Source organism: Monodon monoceros, unplaced genomic scaffold (assembly GCF_005190385.1).
Source record: "Monodon monoceros isolate NGI ecotype Baffin Bay Population unplaced genomic scaffold, NGI_Narwhal_1 Super_Scaffold_13, whole genome shotgun sequence".
In the NCBI taxonomy this organism is placed as follows: Eukaryota; Metazoa; Chordata; class Mammalia; order Artiodactyla; family Monodontidae; genus Monodon; species Monodon monoceros.
This window is the reverse complement of record NW_021703769.1, coordinates 3359667-3372136: the sequence shown is the minus strand read 5'-3', so window position 1 is coordinate 3372136 and position 12470 is coordinate 3359667. Positions and strand designations below refer to the sequence as shown.

General features: G+C 43.6%; 1 protein-coding gene across 1 annotated transcript in view; it reads right to left on the bottom strand.

Annotated features, from left to right (window-relative positions):
* The window catches only part of SYCP2 (synaptonemal complex protein 2), a 72927-nt gene extending 61655 nt beyond the window's left edge, over positions 1-11272 (bottom strand). The window contains exon 1 of the mRNA XM_029221998.1: positions 11168-11272. The gene's annotated coding sequence lies outside the window, so the exon portion shown is untranslated. The remainder of the gene's footprint in view (positions 1-11167) is intronic.
* Positions 11273-12470: the final 1198 nt, after the last annotated feature.

The following is a 12470-nucleotide window of genomic DNA, read 5'->3' as shown; positions in this document are numbered from 1 at the left end:
AAAACAAAACAAAACAAAACAAAACAAAACAAAACAAAACAAAACAAGGGACCGGCACCAGTGGGAGGGTGCTGTGAAGGAGTAAAGGTTTCCACACACTAGGAGCCCCTTCACTGGCAGGGATGGGAGGTGGGCAGGGGGTAAGCTTTGGAGCCACGGAGCAAAGCGCAGCAACAGGGGTGCGGAGGGCAAAGCAGAGAGATTCCCGCACAGAGGAACAGTGCCGACTGGCACTCACCAGCCCGAGAGGCTTGTCTGCTCACCCACCGGGGCAGGCAGGGGCTGGGAGCTGAGGCTCGGGCTTCCATCGGATCGCAGGGAGAAGACTGGGGTTGGCGGCGTGAACACAGCCTGCAGGGGGTTAGTGCACCACGGCTGGCCGGGAGGGAGTCCGAGAAAAAGTCTGGAGCTACCGAAGAGGCAAGAGACTTTTTCTTGCCTCTTTGTTTCCTGGTGCGCGAGGAGAGGGAATTTAAGAGCGCTGCTTAAAGGAGCTCCAGAGACGGGCGCGAGCCGCGGCTATCAGCGCGGAACCCAGAGATGGGCATGAGACGCTAAGGCTGCTGCTGCCGCCACCAAGAAGCCTGTGTGCGAGCACAGGTCACTGTCCACACCACCCCTCCCGGAGCCTGTGCAGCCCGCCACTGCCAGGGTCCCGTGATCCAGGGACAACTTCCCCAAGAGAACGCACGGCGCGTCACAGGCTGGCGCAACGTCATGCCGGCCTCTGCCACTGCAGGCTCGCTGAGCATTCCGTACAACTCCTTCCCCCAGGCCTGAGTGAGCCAGAGCCACCAAATCAGCGGCTCCTTTAACCCCGTCCTGTCTGAGCAAAAAACAGACGCCCTCCAGCGACCTACACGCAGAGGCAGGGCCGAATCCAAAGCTGAACCCCGGGAGCTGTGCAAACAAAGAAGAGAAAGGGAAATCTCTCTCAGCAGCCTCAGGAGCAGCAGATTAAATGTCCACAATCAACTTGACGTACCCTGCAGCTGTGTAATACATGAATAGACAACGAATCATCCCAAATTGAGGAAGTGGACTTTGGAAACAACAATATATATATTTTTCTCCCTTTTTCTCTTTTTATGAGTGTGTATGTGTATGCTTCTGTGTGTGATTTTGTCTGCATAGCTTTGCTTCTACCATTTGTCCTAGGGTTCTGTCTGTCCCTTTTTTTTAATAATTACTTAAAAAAATTTTTTCTTAATAATTATTTATTTTATTATATTTTATCTTCTTCTTTTTTTTTCCTCTCCCTTTTATTCTGAGCCGTGTGGAGCACAGGCTCTTGGTGCTCCAGCCAGGCGTCAGTGCTGTGCCTCTGAGGTGGGAGAACCAACTTCAGGACACTGGTCCACAAGAGACCTCCCAGCTCCACATAATATCAAACAGCAAAAATCTCCCAGGTATCTCCATCTACACAACCCACTGAACCAACCTTAGCCACTGGGGACAGACACCAAAAACAATGGAAACTACAAACCTGCAGTCTTCGAAAAGGAGACCCCAAACACAGTAAGTTAAGCAAAATAAGAAGACAGAGAAACACACAGCAGATGAAGGAGCAAGGTAAAAACGCACCAGACCTAACAAATGAAGAGGAAATAGGCAGTGTACCTGAAAAAGAATTCAGAATAATGAGAGTAAAGATCCAAAATCTTGGAAATAGAATGGAGAAAATACAAAAAAACGTTTAACAAGGACCTAGAAGAACTAAAGAGCAAACAAACAGTTATGAACAACACAATAAATGAAACTAAAAATTCTCTAGAAGGGATCAACAGCAGAATAACTGAGGCAGAAGAACGGATAAGTGACCTGGAAGATAAAATAGTGGAAATAACTACTGCAGAGCAGAATAAAGAAAAAAGAAGGAAAAGAATTGAGGACAGTCTCAGAGACCTCTGGGACAACATTAAATGCACAAACATTCGAATTATAGGGGTGCCATAAGAGAAGAAGAAAGGGACTCAGAAAATATTTGAAGAGATTATAGTTGAAAACTTCCCTAATATGGGAAAGGAAATAGTTAATCAAGTCCAGGAAGCGCAGAGAGTCCCATACAGGATAAATCCAAAGAGAAACACGCCAAGACACATATTAATCAAACTATCAAAAATCAAATACAAAGAACAAATATTAAAAGCAGCAAGGGAAAAACAACACATAAGGGAATCCTCATAAGGTTAATAGCTGATCTTTCAGCAGAAACTCTGCAAGCCAGAAGGGAGTGGCAGGACATACTTAAAGTGATGAAGGAGCAAAACCTACAACCAAGATTACTCTACCCAGCAAGGATCTCATTCAGATTTGATGGAGAAATTAAAACCTTTAAAGACAAGCAAAAGCTAAGAGAATTCATCAACACCAAACCAGCTTTACAACAAATGCTAAAGGAACTTCCCTAGGCAGGAAACACAAGAGAAGGAAAAGACCTACAATAATAACCCAAAATAATTGAGAAAATGGTAATAGGAACATAGATATTAATAATTACCTTAAATGTAAATTGATTAAATGTTCCAACCAAAAGACACAGATTGGCTGAATGGATACAAAAACAAGACCCTTATATATGCTGTCTACAAGAGACCCACTTCAGGCCTAGGGACACATACAGACTGAAAGTGAGGGGATGGAAAAAAATATTCCACGCAAAGGGAAATAAAAAGAAAGCTGGAGTAGCAATTCTCATATCAGACAAAATAGACTTTAAAACAAAGACTATTACAAGAGACAAAGAAGGACCCTACATAAAGATCGAGAGATCAATTCAAGAAGAAGATATAACAATTGTAAATATTTATGCACCCAACATAGGAGCACCTCAATACATAAGGCAATTACTAACAGCCATAAAAGGGGAAATCGACAGTAACACAATCATAGTAGGGGACTTCCAACACCCCACTTTCATCAATGGACAGATCATCCAAAATGAAAATAAATAAGGAAACATAAGCTTTAAATGATACATTAAACAAGATGGACTTAATTGATACTTATAGGACATTCCATCCCAAAACAACAGAATACACATTCTTCTCAAGTGCTCATGGAACATTCTCCAGGATAGAGCATATCTTGGGTCACAAATCAAGCCTTGGTAAATTTAAGAAAATTGAAATCGTATCAAGTATCTTTTCCGACCACAACGCTATGAGACTAAATATCGATTACAGGAACAAATCTGTAAGAAATATAAACACATGGAGGCTAAACAACACACTACTTAATAACCAAGAGATCACTGAAGAAATCAAAGAGGAAATCAAAAAATACCTAGAAACAAATGACAATGAAAACATGACGACCCAAAATCTATGGGATGCAGCAGAAGCAGTTCTAATAGGGAAGTTTATAGCAATACAATCCTAGCTTAAGAAACATCTCAAATAAACAACCTAACCTTACACCTAAAGCAGTTAGAGAAAGAAGAACAAAAAAACCCCAAAGTTAGCAGAAGGAAAGAAATCATAAAGATCAGATCAGAAATAAATGAAAAAGAAATGAAGGAAACGATAGCAAAAATCAATAAAACTAAAACCTGGTTCTTTGACAAGATAAACAAAATTGATAAACCATTAGCCAGACATGTCAAGAAAAAAAGGGAGAAGACTCAAATCAATAGAATCAGAAATGAAAAAGGAGAAGTAACAACTGACACTGCAGAAATACCAAGGATCACGAGAGATTACTACAAGCAACTCTATGCCAATAAAATGGACAACCTGGAAGAAATGGACAAATTCTTAGAAATGCACAACCTGCCAAGACTGAACCAGGAATAGAAAATATGAACAGACCAATCACAAGCACTGAAATTGAAACTGTGATTAAAAATCTTCCAACAAACAAAAGCCCAGGACCAGATGGCTTCACAGGTGAATTCTATCAAACATTTAGAGAAGAGCTAACACCTATCCTTCTCAAACTCTTCGAAAATATAGCAGAGGGAGGATCACTCCCAAACTCAATCTATGAGGCCACCATCACTCTGATACCAAAACCAGACAAAGATGTCACAAAGAAAGAAAATTACAGAACAATATCACTGATGAACATAGATGCAAAAATCCTCAACAAAATACTAGCAAATAGAATCCAACAGTACATTAAAAGGATCATACACTATGATCAAGTGAGGTTTATCCCAGGAACGCAAGGATTCTTCAGTATACACAAATCAATCAATGTGATACACCATATTAACAAATTGAAGAATAAAAACCATATGATCATCTCAATAGATGCAGAGAAAGCTGTTGAAAAACTTCAACACTGATTTACGATAAAAAACCCTCCAGAAAGTAGGCATTGAGGGAACTTTCCTCAACATAATAAAGGCCATATATGACAAACCCACAGTCAACATCGTCCTCAATGGTGAAAAACTGAAACCATGTCCACTAAGATCAGGAAGAAGACAAGGTTGCCCACTCTCAGCACTATTACTCAACATAGTTTTGGAAGTTTTAGCCACAGCAATCAGAGAAGAAAAAGAAATAAAAGGAATCCAAATTGGAAAAGAAGTAAAGCTGTCACTGTTTGCAGATGACATGATACTATACATAGAGAATCCTAAAGATGCTACCAGAAAACTACTAGAGCTAATCAATGAATTTGGTAAAGTAGCAGGATACAAAATTAATGCACAGAAATCTCTTGCATTCCGATACACGTACGATGAAAAATCTGAAAGTGAAATTAAGAAAACACTCCCATTTACCATTGCAACAAAAAGAGTAAAATATCTAGGAACAAACCTACTTAAGGAGACAAAAGACCTGTATGCAAAAAATGATAAGACACTGATGAAAGAAATTAAAGATGATACAAATAGATGGAGAGATATACCATGTTCTTGGATTGGAAGAATCAACATTGTGAAAATGACTCTACTACCCAAAGCAATCTACAGGTTCAATGCAATCCCTATCAAACTACCACTGGCATTTTTCACAGAACTAGAACAAAAAATTTCACAATTTGTATGGAAACACAAAAGACCCCGAATACCCAAAGCAATCTTGAAAAAGAAAAATGGGCCTGAAGGAATCAGGCTCCCTGACTTCAGACTACACTACAAAGCACAGTAATCAAGACAGTATGGTACTGGCACAAAAACAGAAAGATAGAACAATGGAACAGGATAGAAAGCCCAGAGATAAACCCACACACATATGGTCACCTTATCTTTGATAAAGGAGGCAGGAATGTACAGTAGGGAAAAAAGACAGCCTCTTCAATAAGTGGTGCTGGGAAAACTGGACAGCTACATGTAAAAGAATGAAATTAGAACACTCCCTAGCACCATACACAAAAATAAACTCAAAATGGATTAAAGACCTAAATGTAAGGCCAGAACCTATCAGACTCTTAGAGGAAAACATAGGCAGAACACTCTGACATACATCACAGCAAGATCCTTTTTGACCCACCTCCTAGGGAAATGGAAAAAAAAACAAAAATAAACAAATGGGACTTCATGAAACTTAAAAGCTTTTGCACAGCAAAGGAAACCATAAACAAGACCAAAAGACAACCCTCAGAATGGGAGAAAATATTTGCAAATGAAGTAACTGACAAAGGATTAATCTCCAAAACATACAAGGAACTCATGCAGCTCAATATCAAAAAAACAAAGAACCCAAACCAAAAATGGGCAGAAGACCTAAATAGACATTTCTCCAAAGAAGATATACAGATTGCCAACAAACACATGAAAGAATGCTCAACATCATTAATCATTAGAGAAATGCAAATCAAAACTACAATGAGATATCATCTCACACTGGTCAGAATGGCCATCATCAAAACATCTACAAACAATAAATGCTGGAACATGGGACTGAGTGAACTGATGAGGATGATTATAATTTTTGTGACTTTCTGTTTGAATAAAAAAACAAAAACAGGGCTTCCCTGGTGGCACAGTGGTTGAGAGTCCCCCTGCCGATGCAGGGGACATGGGTTCGTGCTCTGCTCTGGGAAGATCCCACATGCCGTGGAGCGGCTAGGCCCGTGAGCCATGGCCACTGAGCCTGCGCGTCCGGAGCCTGTGCTCCGTGACAGGAGAGGCCACAACAGTGAGAGGCCCGTGTACCACACACACACAAAAAACCCCCAATAAATTCTGGAAAGGGTGTGGAGAAAAGGGAACCCTCTTGCACTGGTGGTGCAAATGTAAATTGATACAGACACTATGGAGAACAGTATGGAGGTTCTTTAAAAAACTAAAAATAGAACTACCATACGACCCAGCAATCCCACTACTGGGCATATACCTTGAGAAAACCATAATTCAAAAAGAGTCATGTACCAAAATGTTCACTGCAGCTCTATTTACAATAACCAGGATATGGAAGCAACCTAAGTGTCCATCAACAGATGAATGGATAAAGAAGATGTGGCACATATACACAATAGAATATTACTCAGCCATCAAAAGGAACGAAACTGAGTTATTTGTAGTGAGGTGGATGGACCTGGAGACTGTCATACAGAGTGAAGTCAGAAAGAGAAAAACAAATACCATAGGCTAATACATATATATGGAATCTGAAAAAAAGAAAAAAAAAGGTCAGAGGAACCTGGGGTTGAGACGGGAATAAAGATGCAGCCCTACCAGAGGGTGGACTTGGGGATACGGGGAGGGGTAAGTTGGGACAGGGTGAGAGAGTGGCATGGACATATATACACCACCAAATGAAAATGGATAGCTAGTGGGAAGCAGCCGCTTAGCACAGGGAGATCAGCTTGGTGTTTTGTGACCGCCTGGAGGGGTGGGATGGGGAGGGTCGGAGGGAGGGAGATGCAGGAGGGAAGAGATATGGGGACATACGTATATGTATAAGTGATTCACTTTGTTATGAAGCAGAAACTAACACACCATAGTAGAGCAATTATACTCCAATAAAGACGTTAAAAAAAAAAAAAAGAACACAGAGGATAAGTTATAAAGCCCTACATATGTGTAACTATAATCCCAGGAGAGGAGATAGTGAATGTGACCAAAGCAATATCTAAGAAATGATGACTGAGAAGTTCCCAAAACCAATAAAATACATCAAACAATAGATTCAAAAAACCCCATGAACCCCAGCAGGGGGAAAAAAACACCCAAACCCTGGTGCACCACAGAAAACTGCTGAAAATCAAGATCAAAATCAAATATCAAACTGCTGTCAGAGAGTAAAAAAGACAGGTTACTTTTAAGTAGCACCAATAAGACTAGTAGATGACCAACTGAAACTATGAAAGCCAAAAGACTTAGAATAGTAACTTCTTTAAAGTGCTCTAAAATTGGACTTAAACTACACATTGAACAGATGGACCTAACAGACCTATACAGAACTTTTCATAGAACAGCTGAACACACATGCTTCTCAAGGACGCATAGAATATTCTCCAGGATAGATCATATGTTAGGCCACAAAAGAAGTGTTAATAAATTTAAGAAGACTGAAATCATATCAAGCATCTTTTCTGACCACAAATTGGGCAACCTAGAAGAAATGAAACCTAGGAGAAACATACAACCTATCAAGACTGAATCATGAAGAAACAAAATCTGAACAGACCAATTATTAGTAAGGAGATTGAACCAGTAATCAAAAACCTCCCAACAAGACAGGTCCAGGACCAGACGGGTTTGCCCAGTGAATTCTACCAAACATTTAAAGAACTACTAACACCAATCCTCAAACTCTTTCAAAAAATAGAAGAGAAAGGACACTTCCAAACTCATTTTATTAGCCAGGCTTATGCTGATACCAAAGCCAGACAAGAACACTGTGAGGAAAGAAACTAGAAAGTTCTGAAAGAAAAAACTGCAAGCTAGAGTTCTATAACAAACAAAAGTACTATTTAAAAATAAATGGAAGAATCATCCTATTTGTTATTAAAATGTATTACAAAGTTGCAATTACTGAAAACAGTATTAAAAATAGGAAATAGACAAATGGATCAATAACCAAAAGAGAATCCAAATGCATACCCAAGTATATATTGGAACTTCATATATGAGTAAGAAGGTTTTGCAAATAGTAAATGTCAATTAGTCAGTAAATGCTCCCAAATGCGCAAACTGGCTCTGGAAAAACTGACTCACCATGTAAAAATATAACATCAAGCCCCTTATTTCCCGCATTCACAAAGCAAACTAGATGAATTAACTACCTAATGTAAAATGAAAGTATTTAAAAACCATTAGAAGGAAACACAGGAGGATATCTCTATGACTCTGCAATGTGAAAACATTTAAAACATAAAAAGCACAAAGCATAAAAAGTAATAGATATGAGCTTTCTGTACATCATTATCTCCTTCTCTCTCACACACACACATACATAATTTCATTAAGGACTCTCTATTCACTCTTAATCCAGGACTCAGTATTGCCCCAGCAGGTCCTATAACCGTGAACACATTCACTGGCATAACTCACACCCTTCAAGCCCTAGAGAAACATTTCCTCTGCCTATGCCTTTAAAAGAAGGGGACCGCAGTTAATTACACTATTCTGTTTATTTTGTATGTTAGAAATCTTCCCTAATAATAATGTTTAAGGGACTCAGGGCGGGGCGGGCGGGGGTTGGGGGGGAGGGTAGGCTGAAACAATGCAGAGAAGATTGCAGGTTGTGCTGATACTGACATTTTAGTCTCTGCTTCAGAAAGGAGGTAAAATTTGAGCAACCTAAGTGCTCAGATAAGAGAAAAGACATTAGTTAACTGTCAAATCCTTCCTCTGGCAGAGCAAAACTACAGTTGATTCTTGCATAATGAAAAACTGCTTCCTAATAGTGCCAAACGTCCATTTTCTTGCTTCTCTTTGTATTCCAACTTGTGGCTCTGGAAGTACTAGCAACTAAGTGCACAGTATTTGCAACAATTGCACATGGTGACTGAGAAACATTCTGTAGTTCTAAGCAATTGCTATTATTCTTTAATTTGTATATATGTAAATCTAGACAACCGCATGAACATGACATATTTGCAGTTAGATGGCAAGCAAACACTAGAATGACTAAGTTTATTTTATAAGAATATTTAATAAGATTTATTCAAAAATAATTTCAGTGTTATCAGAACAATTTTATTTAGATTAATGTTCGTTAGTAATTTGTATCTACCTTAATTTTAAGAAGAATTTAGTATTTCAGGAAATATTAAAGAAACAATACCTTTTAATTTTTTACACTTATTTCATGTTTCTGGTAAAAGTACTCAAATTAGTACATTTTGAACAAAATTACATGTTGTTTTAATCCTTAAATCATACTGTCAATACAACAGAAAATAAGTAAAAATCTTGACTATACTGATTTTGCTAAAATGAAAAGAAGTTTATGAAATGTGTACTAATTTACGAATTATATAGGTCATTATTACTTATCCAAAATTCGGCAGTCCATCATCAAATATCCATAATAAATGCGTTCAATTATCTTTGATATTTTGCCAACACTCGGTCATAAAAATAATAGCGTCACACAAACTTTTCTATTTCATTACGATGAAGGTATCTGTGTGAAACTGAAGACTTTATTGCACCACTTGAAAACTCGACTGAAAAGTTTAAGCACTTAAAATATTTCAGGGGCCTCTGTTTGTACTCTTTCCCTAGGGTCAGCAACTGTTGGGGCAGGCCTGCCTATGGCGGAATGCTCCGCTGCATCACAGCTACAGCAACCTGAGTGTGAATTTGCCATGTCATTTACAAGGTTACTCTGAGATATGACATACAGTGCAGAGGAATTACTTACGGCCAAGAGGCCACAAGGCTCACAAGACGGCTTAGTTCCTAGTCTACTTTTGTGCAAGAAGTCCGTCAAGGGCAAGGAAAATTAATTAATGTCTACCCAGGCAGAGTTTTTTTTAAGTAAGAAAAACTGAACTAAACAATCCAGCGACTCCTCCCTCCCTTCCAAGGCTGAATGCGTACTGGCTCTAACAGAGCCCCAAACTGGGTACCATCCATGATACAAGACAAACATGTGCGACTGAGAGGGAAGGCTAAGTCCTGAGGGAAACGTAAGCAACACACTCATCTTTCCACCGCCCTGAGTAAACAATTAAAAATACCTTTATGAAGCGCTATGCACGAGCACAAGGAACAACAGAACGACCTGAGGGACCCAGCACAGAATTATACTTTTTCAAGAGGAGTCTGGGGGGCGGGGGGTGGGGTCAACTAAGCGGGCCTGGCGCTCTGGTTTCCTTACAGGCAACACAGACCTTGGGACAAGATGAATGTGCACGCGCAGGCGGATGGCAGGAGGAAGGTTTAAAAAACACCCAACAACTTGACACAGGCATACATTCTTTCCCCAAAGCTGAATGAATGAATGCAGCAAAGCCCTCTGCGCCACCAGGGCAGACGTCCGACAGTTGGGACTGTGACGCCGGAAGCTGCCCGCGAGCCGGGGAGGAACCACCACCTTCTCCTGTCACCACTAAACAGTTACCACAAGCTACTTCAGGACACCTGTAGTGGCATCACCCACGACACCCAGCGCCCGGCCCCTTTTCATCCTCCTTCTGCGACCGGGGACATCAGGACATGTGGCTCCCCCCGGAAACGGGGACCAGGGAGAACGCGCTCGCGGCAAAAGGCTGCGGGACAGGGGCCGGGGAGGAAGGGCGGTGGCGAGAGGGGAAACACGTGTGCGCACTTGGCTCTCCGGAGAGCAGAGAGCACGGGCCACTGCGAGGCCAGCTGCTAACCCCTCCCCGCCCCCCACACACACCTGGGCTCTGTTACATCGTTTCCGACGCTAAGCTGTGGGTTCCGCGCCCGCTCCGGAAGCCCCGGCCCGCCGCGTCTCCACCCGCGTCGCCCTCAATTTCGTGATTCCGGCCACTGCTCGCGTCCTTGGTCATCCCCCGACCAGCGGATCCGCGCTCCCCCCGCTCCCCCCAACCCCACCCGGGCCCTGGACACCCGCCGCAGGCCCCTCACGACCGCACGCCCCGCGACCCGTCGGCGCGAGGCCCGCACCGCCCATCGGACGCCCCGGAGTCGGCCGCCCTCAGCCCCGGCGGCGCCGCCGCCCCGGCCGTTTCCTCAACGGCTCGCCTCAACCGTCCGGAGGCCGCCCTCTCGCTCGCTCGCCCGCCCGCCCCCTGAGGCCCAGCCGACGCCGCAGCTCCACTCGCGCACCCCGCCGTCAGGGAAGTCCTCTCCGGCGCCCAGCTCAACCTGCCGGCTGGAGTAGGCCTCCGCGCGTAGTCCCGCTGCCGCTGCCGCCCAGCTTCGCGTCTCCCTTAAGCGATCGCCGCGGCGCCTCACGCAGCCGAGGGAAGGCGGGAAGTGCCAGTCCAATCGGCGTCGCGTGCGCTCGGCGCCGCGTCCAATCAGCGCCGCCGGCCTGACAGGCCCCGCCCCTCACGCCGGCGCAAGTGCCGCCCGAGGCCGGAACCAGGGCCGCCGTGGTGGGCAAGGCTCAGGGCCTCAGGTAAGTGGGCCGGCCGCGCCCCGACACCGACCTCTAACGCCGGTCGGCCGGCGGCCGCGCCGCGAAGCTCTCCCCGCACGGACGCGCCGCGAGAGAAGGCGACAGTGTCCCTCCTCTGCCTGCAGGACTTGAACCTGGAGGGCCGGAAGCGCCGGCGGCTCAAGAAGACTCCAGGGCTCCCGGCAGCCACCCGCGAAGGCTGGAAGGGGCCGCAGTGACACGGGGGCACTCGGCGAACCCGCGGGGACACGATGGTCAGAGTGCCCTGAGACAGGCGCACGCTGCGGGCCAGCAGAGGGCAGCGTAACCACTCCGGGCCTGTCCCCGCTGACAGCCGCGCTCCACCCCGCCCCGCCTTACGTTCCGTCCCCGCCCTGCCCCGCCCCTGCCAGGGTTTCCTGGAAGCAGGGGCTGCGAGTGCCTGCCCTCTCGTTAGCCTGAACCCCAGACCCCTGGGGCACAGAGCGCTGAGGCCATCTAGGCTTGGCACTGAGGGGACTCATCAACAGTGTATTCCCAGGCTTTTTAGAATGTTTCAATTTAAAGTATCAGTTTAAATGATAAAAGCAATGGATGCTTGTGGTGTAAACCGTGCAAGCAACTCAGAAATAATTACAGCAGACAAGCACAAAAAATTAAAAGTTAGTGATTTCTCACCTTGCCACTTTTTAGTAGAGAGAAGAAAAATGTCAGAGCCCTTTTCATTATTAATTATTATACAATTCAACCTTATTTGAATTGTTTTTAAATAGGTTTTTAGATTATGATGTCAGATGTAAAATCTTATCACTCAATCCGAATGGGCTTTCAATTAAATGTAACAAGCTCTTACTGGGTACATCTCATCACATGGCAGAGAGAGATTGGGCTTTGGCGTGGGTTCGAATGCTAGCTTTGCTACTTACCAGCTGTAGGGCTCTAGGTGAGCTCCTTAAACCTCCCCGAGCTTCATTCATTTCAGCTGAGAAAATGGGGAAATTATCTACCAGGTAGTGCAATTTTCAGAAT